General features: G+C 38.2%; 1 protein-coding gene and 1 pseudogene across 1 annotated transcript in view; one reads left to right on the forward strand and one right to left on the reverse strand.

The window, feature by feature from the left end:
• Positions 1-2,122, forward strand: part of LOC136328637 (T-cell surface glycoprotein CD1b-2-like) — a 47,613-nt pseudogene extending 45,491 nt beyond the window's left edge.
• LOC136330543 (T-cell surface glycoprotein CD1b-2-like) overlaps positions 1-13,218 on the reverse strand; it is a 190,541-nt gene that overhangs the window by 144,537 nt on the left and 32,786 nt on the right. The gene's annotated exons all lie outside the window — the stretch shown is intronic.

The following is a 13,218-nucleotide window of genomic DNA, read 5'->3' on the forward strand; positions in this document are numbered from 1 at the left end:
ACTTGCCCTTGGAGATAAATCGGTATATATATTGCTGGGAGAGATATCAGAGAGCTTACTGCCTATGTTTTCTTCTAAGATACTTATAGTTTTATGGCCTACATTTAAGTCTTTTATCCATTTTGAGTTTATTTTTGTGAACAGTGTAAGTTGGTGGTCTAGCTTCATATTTTTACAGGTAGATGTCCAATTTTCTCAGCACCATTTGTTAAAGAGGCTATCTTTAATCTATTGTATGCTCTTACCTCTTTGTCAAATATCAGTTGTCCATAAAGGTGTGGGTTTATTTCTGGGTTCTCTGTTCTGTTCCATTGATCTATATGCCTGTTCTTATGCCAGTACCAGGCTGTTTTGAGTACAATGGCCTTGTAATATAACTTGATATCAGAAAGTGTGATGCCTCCCACTTTATTCTTCCCCTTCAAGATTGCTGAGGCTATTCGTATTCTTGTTTGATTCCATATAAATTTTTGGAATATGTGTTCTATATCTTTGAAGTAGGTCATTGGTATTTTAATTGGTATTGCATTGAATTTATAAATTGCTTTGTGTAATATAGACATTTTAATGATGTTTTTTCTTCCTAACATGAGCACGGTATATGTTTCCACTTTTTTGTATCTTCCTTGATTTCTTTTTCAATGTTTTATAATTTTCTGAGTACAAGTCTTTAATCTCCCTGGTTAAATTCATTTCTAGGTACTTTATATTTTTGGTTGCAATAGTGAAGGGGATTGTTTCCTTAATTTCTCTTTCTGACAGTTCATTGTTAATGTATAAAAATACCTCTGATTTCTGAGTATTAATTTTATATCCTGCCACCTTGCTGAATTTATTTATCAGGTCCAGTAGTTTTTTGATTGAGAATTTAGGGTTTTCTGTATACAATATCATATCATCTGCAAATAATGATAGTTTATTTCTTCTTTTCCAACATGGATGTCTTTTATTTCTTCTTCTTGTCTGATTGCTGTGGCTAGGACTTCGAGAACTATGTTGAATAAGAGTGGTGAAAGGGGGCACCCCTGCTTTATTCCTGATCTTAAGGGGATTGCTTTTAATTTTTGCCCATTGAGTATGATGTTGGCTGTAGGTTTGTCATAGATGGCCTTTATCATGTTGAGGTATGTTCCCTGTATTCCCACTTTGCTGAGAGCTTTGATCATGAATGGGTGCTGGATTTTATCAAATGCTTTTTCTGCATCTATTGAAATTATCGTGTGGTTTTTCTCCTTCCTTTTGTTTATGTGATGAATCACATTGATTGATTTGCGAATATTGCACCAGCCTTGCCTCCCCAGAATAAATCCCACTTGATCATGGTTTATGATTTTTTAAATATATTGCTGGATCTGGTTTGCTAATATTTTGTTGAGGATTTTAGCATCTAAATTCAACAGGGATATTGGCTTATAATTTCCTTTTTTTGTATTGTCTTTGCCTGGTTTTATAATCAGGATTATGCTCCCCTCATAAAAGAAACTTGGAAGTCTTCCTTCCTCTTCAATTTTTTGAAATAGCTTGAGAAGGATAGAAGTTAGTTCTTCTTTGAATATTTGGTAGAATTCACTTGTGAAGCCATCAGGCCCTGCACTTTTCTTCTTTGAGAGTTTTTTGATAACTGTTTTGATCTCATTTGGTGTAATCAGTCTGTTTAGGTTTTCTGATTCTTCCAGGTTAATTTTTGGAAGATTATATGTTTCAAGGAATTTGTCCATTTCATCTAGGTTGTCTAGTTTTTTGGCATACAGTTCCTCATAATATTTTCTTACAATATTTTGTATTTCTGTTGTGTCAGTTGTTATTTCTCCACTCTCTTTTCTAATTTTTTTTTCTTGGTGAGTCTGGTTAAGGGTTGATTGATTTTGTTTACCCTTTCAAAGAACTAGCTCTTGGTTTCATTGATCCTCTGTATTGTTTCTTTAGTCTCTATGTCATTTATTTCTGCTCTGATCTTTATTATTTCCTTCCTTCTACTACCTCTGGGCTTTACTTACTGTTCTTTTTCTACTTCCTTTAGATGCAGGGTCAAGTTGTTTATTTGAGCTTTTTCTAGCTTATTAAGGAATGCCTATAATGCTATAAACTTTCCTCTCAGGACTGCTTTGGTTGTGTTCCATAAATTTTGAGTTTTTGTATGCTCTATATCATTTGTTTCTGAGAATTTTTTTATTTCTTCTTTTATCTTATTGTTAACCCATTCATTATTTCATAATATGCTACTTACTTTCCAAGTATTTGAGTATTTTTAAGTTTTTCTGTTGTGGTTGATTTCTAGTTTCATGCCATTATGACCAGAGAAAATGCTTGATATGATTTCAATCTTCTTAAATTTGTTGAGATCGAGTGACGTCACGGAAATGGCGCCGTGAGAAGCGCGTCCGACAGCTCTCCCCTAAATCACAACAAATTTATCAACTAGAAACAGAAAAATTTATCCTCGGAGCATTCCGGAGTTCCACACAAACTGAAAGGAAAAGGACTGTTATCACTTGAATCTGAGAGACGAGGGTGTGGAGGAAGCTATCGCAGCAGCGACGCTCATTCAAGCCGCGAGGGAGTGCGCCTGCGGTGAGTCAGCCCATATACTTGGGAACCGCGAGCCACCGCGAGCGGCCGCCGCGAGCCACCACCGTGAGCGGCCGCAGTGAACCGCCACGCGCGCGCCCGGTCCGGTTGAGCACCGCTGACGTTCCCAGCGGCCCGCACACTGCGAGTGGGGGTCGCTGGCCACCGGTGCCCGGAGCGCCCCATTCGCGCGCGTGCCTTGGGCATTCCACGCGCCCAGGGCGCCCTGCTGGCCCGCACACCCAGGGGGCTCCATTATCCTGCGCCTGGTGCAGTCCAGCCACCAGTGGCGGGGCGAGCGGGAGAGGCTTGGGAGATTCTCTCCGTGGGCGGGGCACCTCACCCAGCCATTCAAGCTAACAATCAAGCGTTGGGGGAGGGGAGCGCGCAGGCAGCCTAAAATACCTTCGGAAGCACAGCTGCGACCCAATCACTGAAATTAGCTTAACCCATAAAATCTGCGCACCCTCGGTTCTAATTGATAAGATCTCTCTCAGTTCAGCGATCCAAGACAAGAGGCATGATATTTTTTAGTGCCTCTCGCTAAAGGGGCGGGGGCAACTTCTGATTGATAGAGCCTCCATATTCAGGGATAAACGCTAACAAGAAGGACTTGGCAGATAATAAGGTCTATACTACACTAGTCGTAAGCAGAGACTAGTGCCTCTTCTTCCCTGCAAAAACAGGCTACAAAGTGTGGAAAGCCTGGGTTGAGAGGTCCAACTAAATGATAGGCGCTGAACAGTCACCTTGACAACAATTGACTCCCACCCCCGCCTGATTACACTGGAGGCCCTGACTCTCAGAGCCTTTCCCAAAGCCTTGCACTGAGTGGGGATAGAGTGGGGATTTCCCAGCTCTTTGAGCCTCTTACTCCCCAGGCAGAAGCAGTTGCAGCCTTATAGCTGGATCACCAGGCTGCTAATTCAGAAAGGGGGGACTAGGAGAGAGAATCCAGGAAAGCAAACGTTGGACCCTGCAAACGCCAACAAGCCTTTACTTCCAGCAAGACTAAAGCCAATTATATGACATTGCCATAGAATCCCATCAACTGCAAATCCCTACCTAAGAGTGACACAGGGGCAGAGCCTTGGGTACAGAGTCACCGACTAGGAAGAGGGAGAGAAAAGAAAAAGGAAGAAGTTAACCTCTCAAAATCAAGAAAAACCCACAGACTTTACAACTTGATCCACTAATTTTTTTTTTGTTGTTGTTGTTGTTTGTTTCTTCTATCTTTTTGCCTTTATTTCCTCCACCTCGGTCCTTCTATTCTCTGCCCATCTTATGCTTCCCCTTTCTTGAACTACACTACCCATGAGTGTTGCATTTTATTTTTCTTCTTCATCCTCACCCTCCTTTAAGGTTATACTCAAAAACACTTAACTCTCACTCTCTCCTCTTTTGTTTTTTTTTTGTTTTTTTTTGTCTTGCTTTATTTTGTTTTTTTCTCCTCCTATTTTATTTCTCCCTTCGTTTTTCTATTTTTCTTATTTTTTCCTTTCTATTCGTTTTTTCTTTTCTCATTTTACTTTCCTCCCATATAATCCTCAATCACAAACAAATTAGTTAATTTGGGATTCAAGGCTTTTTTTTGGCTTTATTTCTCTTTTTTGCTTTTGTTTTTATTTATTTCTCTTGTATGTTTATTTTTGTGGCATTTTGGGTCCTCCCAACCCAAGGTCTCCATTGTATTTAGTCTTCACTCCACTTAATACAACAGATTTTTACTTATTATTTTTATTTTTTCTTCTTTATTATTCTTTTTTGGTCCTTTTTTCTGATTCCCTCTTATTCCTCTCATTATATCTCTTAGTTGACCATCACTTACAAGCAAATCATCTTATGTTGTCTAAGATTTTCTTCCTTTTTTTTTTTTTTTTTGCATTTAGTAAGTCCCTACTCCCTTTTTTTTGCCCCTTGAACTCTTCACCCCAAATCAGGCCCTCCATTATAGGCATGATATTTCCCTGAGGAGGGGAGAAGAGGAAAAGAGGAGAAAGAAAAAAAGGGGGAAATAATAAATTATTACTGTTTTATTTTGTGGGGTGTTTTACCTTTTAATTTTTTTTTTCTTTTTACTCGTTATTAATTCTAATTAGTGCTATCAATAAGACCACACTCAGATGCCGATAAGAAAGAGGAAATCGAATATTATGGATACAAAAGAAAGAGAGGTAACACAAATAGATGTGGAAAAATCTATGGAGAAAAGACTTAACATATTGGAAGTCTTGGAGCTAAATGACAGAGAATTTAAAATAGAAATCTTAAAAATACTCAGAGATATACAAGAAAACACAGAAAGGCAATATAGGGAGATCAGAAAACAACTCAATGAACACAAAGAATATATTACCAAGGAAATTGAAACTATAAAAACAAATCAAACAGAAATGAAAAACTCAATTCACGAGCTGAAAAACGAGGTAACAAGCTTAGCTAACAGAACAGCCCAGATTGAAGATAGGATTAGTGAAATAGAAGACAAACAACTTGAGGCACAACAGAGAGAAGAAGAAAGAGACTCAAAAATAATAACAAATGAGAGAGCCCTACAGGAATTGTCTGACTCCATCAGAAAGAATAACATAAGAATAATAGGTAAATCAGAGGGAGAAGAGAAAGAAAATGGAATGGAGAATATACTCAAAGAAATAATAGATGAGAACTTCCCAAGCCTGTGGAAGGAACTAAAGCCTCAAATTCAAGAAGCAAACAGAACACCAAGTTTTCATAACCCCAACAAACCCACTCCAAGGCACATCATAATAAAGATGACACAAACCAAAGACAAAGAAAAAATTCTCAAGGCAGCCAGGGAAAAGAAGAGTACAACATATAAAGGAAGGCTTATTAGATTATCATCAGATTTCTCAGCAGAAACTCTACAAGCTAGAAGAGAGTGGACCAAAATATTTAAAGCCCTGAAAGAGAGGAACTTTCAGCCAAGAATACTATACCCATCAAAGTTATCCTTCAGGTATGAAGGAGATATAAAAACATTCACAAATACAGAAAAGATGAGAGAATTTATCAACAGAAAGCCCCCACTCCAGGAAATACTAAGGGGGGTTTTCCAACCAGATTGAAAGAACAAAAGAAAACAACACCACAAGTAACAGCTCCACCAAGAATACAATAAAACCAAACTTAAACTGTGACAACAAAGGAAAAAAAGGGGGGAGAGGATGGAGATTAACAGTAGCAAAGGATGATGAAGTGCAGAAATACTTATAAGATAGGGTACTACAATGAATACGGTAGGTACCCTTTTCATTACTTAATGGTAACCACCCTTAAAAAAACCACCACAAAAACACTTGACTTAAAAAAGGTAGCAACAGAGGAAAGAAGTATGGAACACAAACAAACAAAAACAAATGATAGAAAAACAAAAGAGAAGAATCAAACTAGATACAAAACTAACAGAAATCAATTTATAAAATGGCAATAGGGAACCCACAAGTGTCAATAATTACACTAAATGTAAATGGATTAAACTTACCAATAAAAAGACACAGAGTAGCAGAATGGATTAAAAAAGAAAATCCAACTATATGCTGCCTACAAGAAACACATCTAAGCAACAAGGATAAAAACAAATTCAAAGTGAAAGGCTGGAAAACAATACTACAAGCAAACAACACCCAAAAAAAAGCAGGTGTAGCAATACTCATATCTAATAATGCTGACTACAAGACAGAAAAAGTACTCAGAGACAAAAATGGTCATTTCATAATGATTAAGGGGAAGTTGAATCAAGAAGACATAACAATCCTTAATATATATGCACCAAACCAAGGAGCACCAAAATATATAAGACAGCTACTTATTGACCTTAAAACAAAAACTAATAAAAATACAATCATACTTGGAGACCTCAATACACCGCTGATGGCTCTAGATCGGTCATCCAAACAGAGAATCAATAAAGATATAGTGGCCTTAAACGAAATACTAGAACACCTGGATATGATAGACATCTACAGGACACTTCATCCCAAAGCGACAGAGTATACATTTTTCTCTAGTGTACATGGAACATTCTCAAGAATTGACCATATGTTGGGCCACAAAGACAATATCAGCAAATTTAGAAAAATTGAAATTGTACCAAGCATATTCTCTGATCATAAAGCCTTGAAACTAGAATTCAACTGCAAAAAAGAGGGGGAAAAACCCACAAAAATGTGGAAACTAAACAACATACTTCTAAAAAATGAATGGGTCAAAGAAGAAATAAGCGCAGAAATCAAAAGATATATACAGACAAATGAAAATGAAAATACGGCATATCAGAATCTCTGGGATGCAGCAAAAGCAGTAATAAGAGGAAAGTTCATATCACTTCAGGCCTATATGAACAAACAAGAGAGAGCCGAAGTAAACCACTTAACTTCACACCTTAAGGAACTAGAAAAAGAAGAACAAAGACAACCCAAAACCAGCCGAAGAAAGGAGATAATAAAAATCAGAGCAGAAATAAATGAAATAGAGAACAGAAAAACTATAGAAAAAATCAATAAAACAAGGAGCTGGTTCTTTGAAAAGATCAACAAAATTGACAAACCCTTGGCAAGACTCACCAAGGAAAAAAGACACAGGACTCAAATAAATAAAATCCAAAATGAAAGAGGAGAGATCACCACAGACATCATAGAAATACAAAGAATTATTGTAGAATACTATGAAAAATTATATGCCACCAAATACAACAATCTAGAAGAAATGGATAAATTCCTAGAACAATACAACCTTCCTAGACTGAGTCATGAGGAAGCAGAAAGCCTAAACAGACCAATCAGCAGGGAGGAAATAGAAAAAACTATTAAAAACCTCCCCAAAAATAAAAGTCCAGGCCCAGACGGTTATACTAGTGAATTCTATCAAACATTCAAAGAAGACTTGGTTCCTATTCTACTCAAAGTCTTCCAAAAAATTGAAGAAGAAGCAATACTTCCAAACACATTTTATGAGGCCAACATAACCCTCATACCAAAACCTGGCAAGGATGGCACAAAGAAAGAAAACTACAGACCAATATCTCTAATGAATACAGATGCTAAAATACTAAACAAAATACTGGCAAACCGAATACAACAACATATTAAAAAAATAATACATCATGATCAAGTGGGATTCATCCCAGAATCTCAAGGATGGTTCAACATACACAAAACGGTTAACGTAATACACCATATCAACAAAACAAAGAACAAAAACCACATGATCTTATCAATAGATGCAGAAAAGGCTTTTGATAAAATACAACACAATTTTATGTTTAAGACTCTCAACAAAATGGGTATAGAAGGAAAATATCTCAACATGATAAAGGCCATATATGATAAACCATCAGCCAACATCCTATTAAACGGCATAAAACTGAGGACTTTCTACCTTAAATCAGGAACAAGACAGGGGTGTCCACTCTCTCCACTCTTATTCAACGTGGTGCTAGAAGTTCTGGCCAGAGCAATCAGACAAGACAAAGAAATAAAAGGCATCCATATCGGAAAAGATGAAGTAAAGCTATCACTTTTTGCTGATGATATGATCCTATACATCGAAAACCCGAAGGACTCCACAAAAAGATTATTAGAAACAATAAACCAATACAGTAAGGTCGCAGGATACAAAATTAACATACAAAAGTCCATAGCCTTTCTATATGCCAACAATGAAATATTAGAAAACGAACTCAAAAAAATAATCCCCTTCACGATTGCAACAAAAAAAATAAAATACCTAGGAATAAACATAACAAAGAACGTAAAGGACCTATATAATGAAAATTACAAAGCATTGTTAAGGGAAATCGAAAAAGATACAATGAGATGGAAAAATATTCCTTGTTCTTGGATAGGAAGAATAAATATAATCAAAATGGCCATATTACCCAAAGCAATATACAAATTTATTGCAATTCCCATCAAAATCCCTATGAGATTTTTTAAGAAATGGAACAAAAAATCATCAGATTTATATGGAACTATAAAAAACCCCGAATAGCCAAAACAATCCTAAGGAAAAAGAATGAAGCTGGGGCATTACAATACCTGACTTTAAACTATATTATAGGGCCACGATAATCAAAACAGCATGGTATTGGCAAAAAAATAGACACTCAGACCAATGGAACAGAATAGAAAGCCCAGAAATAAAACCACATATATATGGTCAAATAATCTTTGATAAAGGGGCCAACAACACACAATGGAGAATAGAAAGCCTCTTCAACAAATGGTGTTGCGAAAACTGGAAAGCCACATGCAAAAGAATGAAACTCGACTACAGCCTGTCCCCGTGTACTAAAATTAATTCAAAATGGATCAAAGACCTAAATATAAGACCTGAAACAATAAAGTACATAGAAGAAGACATAGGTACTAAAATCATGGACCTGGGTTTTAAAGAACATTTTATGAACTTGACTTCAATGGCAAGAGAAGTGAAGGCAAAGATAAATGAATGGGACTACATCAGAATAAAAAGTTTTTGCTCAGCAAGAAAAACTGATATCAAAATAAACAGACAGCCAACTATATGGGAACTGATATTTTCAAACGACAGCTCAGATAAGGGCCTAATATCCAAAATTTACAAAGAACTCATAAAACTCAACAACAAACAAACAAACAATCCAATAAAAAAATGGGAAGAAGACATGAACAGACACTTCTCCCAGGAAGAGATACAAATGGCCAACAGATATATGAAAAGATGCTCAGCTTCATTAGTTATTAGAGAAATGCAAATCAAAACTACAATGAGATACCACTTCACTCCTGTTAGATTAGCTATTATCAACAAGACGGGTAATAGCAAATGTTGGAGAGGGTGTGGAGAAAAAGGAACCCTCATTCACTGTTGGTGGGACTGTAAAGTAGTACAACCATTATGGAGGAAAGTATGTTGGTTCCTCAAAAAAGTGCAAATAGAACTACCTTATGACCCAGCAATCCCTCTACTGGGTATATACCCCAAAACCTCAGAAACATTGATACGTGAAGACACATGTAGCCCCATGTTCATTGCAGCACTGTTCACAGTGGACAAGACATGGAAACAACCAAAAAGCCCTTCAATAGAAGACTGGATAAAGAAGATGTGGCACATATACACTATGGAATACTACTCAGCCATAAGAAATGATGACATCAGATCATTTACAGCAAAATGGTGGGATCTTGATAACATTATAAGGAGTGAAATAAGCAAATCAGAAAAAAACAAGAACTACATGATTCCATACATTGGTGGAACATAAAAATGAGACTAAGAGACATGGACAAGAGTGTGGTGGTTACCAAGTGTGGGGGGGGAGGGAGGACATCAGAGGGAGGGAGGGAGAGATTTAGGGGGAGGGGGAGGGGCACAGAGAACTAGATAGAGGGTGACAGAGGACAATCTGACTTTGGGCGAGGGGTTTGCAACATAATTTGATGACAAAATAACCTAGACATGTTTTCTTTGAATATATGTACCCTGATTTATTAATGTCATCCCATTACCATTAATAAAAATTTATTAAAAAAAAAATTTGTTGAGATCACTTTTGTGCCCAATATGTGGTCTATTTTAGAGAATGTACCATGAGCACTTGAAAAGAATGTATATTCTGATGCTTTAGGGTCAAATGTTCTAAAGATATTTATTAAATCAATTTGATCTAGTGTTTCCACTAAGTCTGCTGTTTCTTTGTTAATTTTCTTTCTTGAGGATCTATCTAGTGATGTATTAGGGTATTAAAATCCCCTGCTATTATAGTATTGCTGTTGATCTCACCCTTGATATCCATCAAAGTCTGCTTTACAATTTAGGTGCTCCTATATTAGGTGCATAGATATTCATAATGATTATATCTTCCTGTTGGATTGCTCCCTTTATTATTTAGTGACTTTTTTATCTCTTAGTATAGCCTTTGTATTAAAGTTTGTTTTGTCTGATATAAGTATTGCTACCCCAGCCTTTTTTTCACTTCCATTTTCATGAAATATTTTTTTCCATCCTTTTACCTTCAGTCTATGTGCATCTTTTGTTTTAGGTTTATCTCTTGTAGACAGCATGTGTAAGGTCTTGTTTTCTTATTCAGGCAGCTACCCTTTGTCTTTTGATTGAATTATTTAATCCATTTACATTTAAGGTTATTATTGATATGTATTTGTTTATTGCCATTTTATTCTTTAAAGCTGTATTCCTTTTTTGGTATATTCTTTTTCCCCTTTGATCTGTTTACAAAAGACCCCTTAGCATTTCTTGCAGCATTTGTTTGGTTGTAGTGAATTTCTTGAGTTTTTTTTTTTTTTTTTTTTCTGGGAAGCTTTTTATTTCTCCTTCAATTTTAAACAATAGCCTTGCTGGATAAAGTAATCTTGGTTGTAGGCTCCTGTTCTGCAATACTTTGAATATTTCATGCCATTCCCTTCTGTTTTCAAGTGTTTCTGTTGAGAAGTCGGATATCATCCTTATGGGGGCTCCTTTGTAGGTGATAGCCTTTTTTTTCTCTAGCAACTTTTTATATTTTCTCTTTATCACTTAGCTTTGGTATTTGCATTATGGTATGTCTTGGTGTAGAATTCTTTGGGTTTTCTTTAATGGAGTTTTCTGTGCTTCTTGAACTTGTGAAACATTTTCCTGCCTTAACTTAGAGAAGTTTTCAGCTATGATATGATTGAACAAAGTCTCTATCCCTTGTTCTTTCTCTTCTTCTTCAGGAACCCCTTTGATGTGGATGTTATTTCTCTTCATGTTGTCACAGAGATCTCTCAGAGTTTTCTCAAACTTTTTGAGTCTTTTTTCTTCTTTCTGCTCTGCTTCTGTGCCTTCATTTATCATATCCTCTAAGTCACTGATTCAATTGTCAGCTTCATCCATCCTGCTTTTAATTGCTTACATTGTGGTCTTCATTTCTAATATTGTATTTGTCATGTCTTAGTGATTTTATTGTATTATTTCAATGTCTTTTTATTTTTATATTTGGTATGTCTTTATTTAGGTGTTTGTAATGACCATCTATTGTTTTTCTAAGATCTTTGAACATCCTTACAATCATTATTTTAAACTCTGCATTTGGTAATTTGGTTATATCTGACTCATTCAGTTCCTTTCCTTGGGATTTCTCTTGATTCATTTGTGTTGCATTTCTCTGCCTTCACATTTTGTCTGTGTTTAAGAAGGTTTTGGCCTCTGGAGTCCAATAGGTGTTGACTCTGTGTTCCCTAGGTGTGATCTGCCTGAAGGCCCACCACCCTCTCTTTCTCTGCTGCCTAGAGCGATTGGGTATGGACATTACCAATGCCAACCCACTGGGGCTGTTGCTGTGGTTTCTGCCTCTCCTCCACAGGAGGGGCTGTGATCACATTCCTGCGTCATCAAGCCTCGGCTGCCTCAGCCTTTGCCCTGCCCTTATAGGTGGGTTATGCACCATGCCCCCAGTCACAAGCCTCAGCACTGCAGGCAGGGGTGAGAACATTTGCTCAGCTGTGGGGCTCTGCCTTTTTCCAAGCTTTTGCCCCACCCCCATGGAGAAGCCTGTTCAGGTCTGTTGCAAGCCTTGGCTCCTTTGGCTGGGTGGGGCTACGCACCTGTGCTCAGTCATGGGACTCCACCTTTTCTGGGCTTTCGCCCCACTTCATGACAGGATCCAGTGCCTGTGTTGGGCAGCTAGCCTCAGCTCCGTGGGCCAGGGGAGGCTGCATGCCCATGACCACGTGCCCTTGCTCAGAGGCAGGTCTCCGCCGCTTCCAGAATTCTCACGCTTCTCCCTGCAGGCAGGATTGCAGGAGGCCCGCAAGTGAGCCTGACTACTTTTGCACATCCTCTCTGCTCCCGCTGGGCAAGACTGAGTTCATGCCCAGGCCTCAGTCTTTGTGAGCCAGCTTCTGCCCTTGCCAATGGAACCACAATCCGCGTTCCACTGCCACCTGCCTTCCAGCAAGCCCTCAGCTGTGTGGGTGGAAGCACTGTAGCTCAGACCTTAACATTCCATACTGTAGTCCTGAAAGCTTCTTCCTTCTAAGTAACTCTGCTCTGAGTGCCACAGGAGAGCTTGTTTGGTTGGTGTCCTGATTTTCTTTGCTGATATTGCTGTTTCCAGGGGAAATATATATTTGCTTCAGATTTGGGGAGTGACTCAGCCTAGGGGTTAGGGTGGCTGTTCCTCAAAGTGTTCTTCACAGTGCCCTAGATTACACTCTCTTCCTGCTACTCCGGTCCTCTCCTCTCTCCCCATCCCCCAGAGCCTCAGGTTGGGGGTTGTGAGAGAGGTTTTCTGCGTGGTCCCTTTAAGAAGAATCCTGGGTCTGAAAAATCTGTCTTTTTCTCACAAACAGTATCCTGACTTGTTTTGCAGCTAAATAATGTCCATATGCCTCTTCTAGGCTCTGGGGATGCAGGCTGGGGCTTTGTTCCTGGGACTCAGGACCCTCCCCTCTCTGCTAAACTCATTTCCCACCACGTGAGTCTCTCCCGGCTGCTGTTCACTCTGGGGAGCTGGGCAGCCCTCTCTGCATTTCCAATTTTCCTACCAGTCTCGGTGTGGCTTCTTCAGTGTTCCTTGGCTGAAGAGTCCTCTTAGTTGCATCCAAAGTTGGTTTTTCCAGATGATGGTTCTTAAAATTAGTTTTTAATACACTTTGGTTCTGGGAG

Source organism: Saccopteryx bilineata, chromosome 3 (genome assembly GCF_036850765.1).
Source record: "Saccopteryx bilineata isolate mSacBil1 chromosome 3, mSacBil1_pri_phased_curated, whole genome shotgun sequence".
NCBI lineage: Eukaryota > Metazoa > Chordata > Mammalia > Chiroptera > Emballonuridae > Saccopteryx > Saccopteryx bilineata.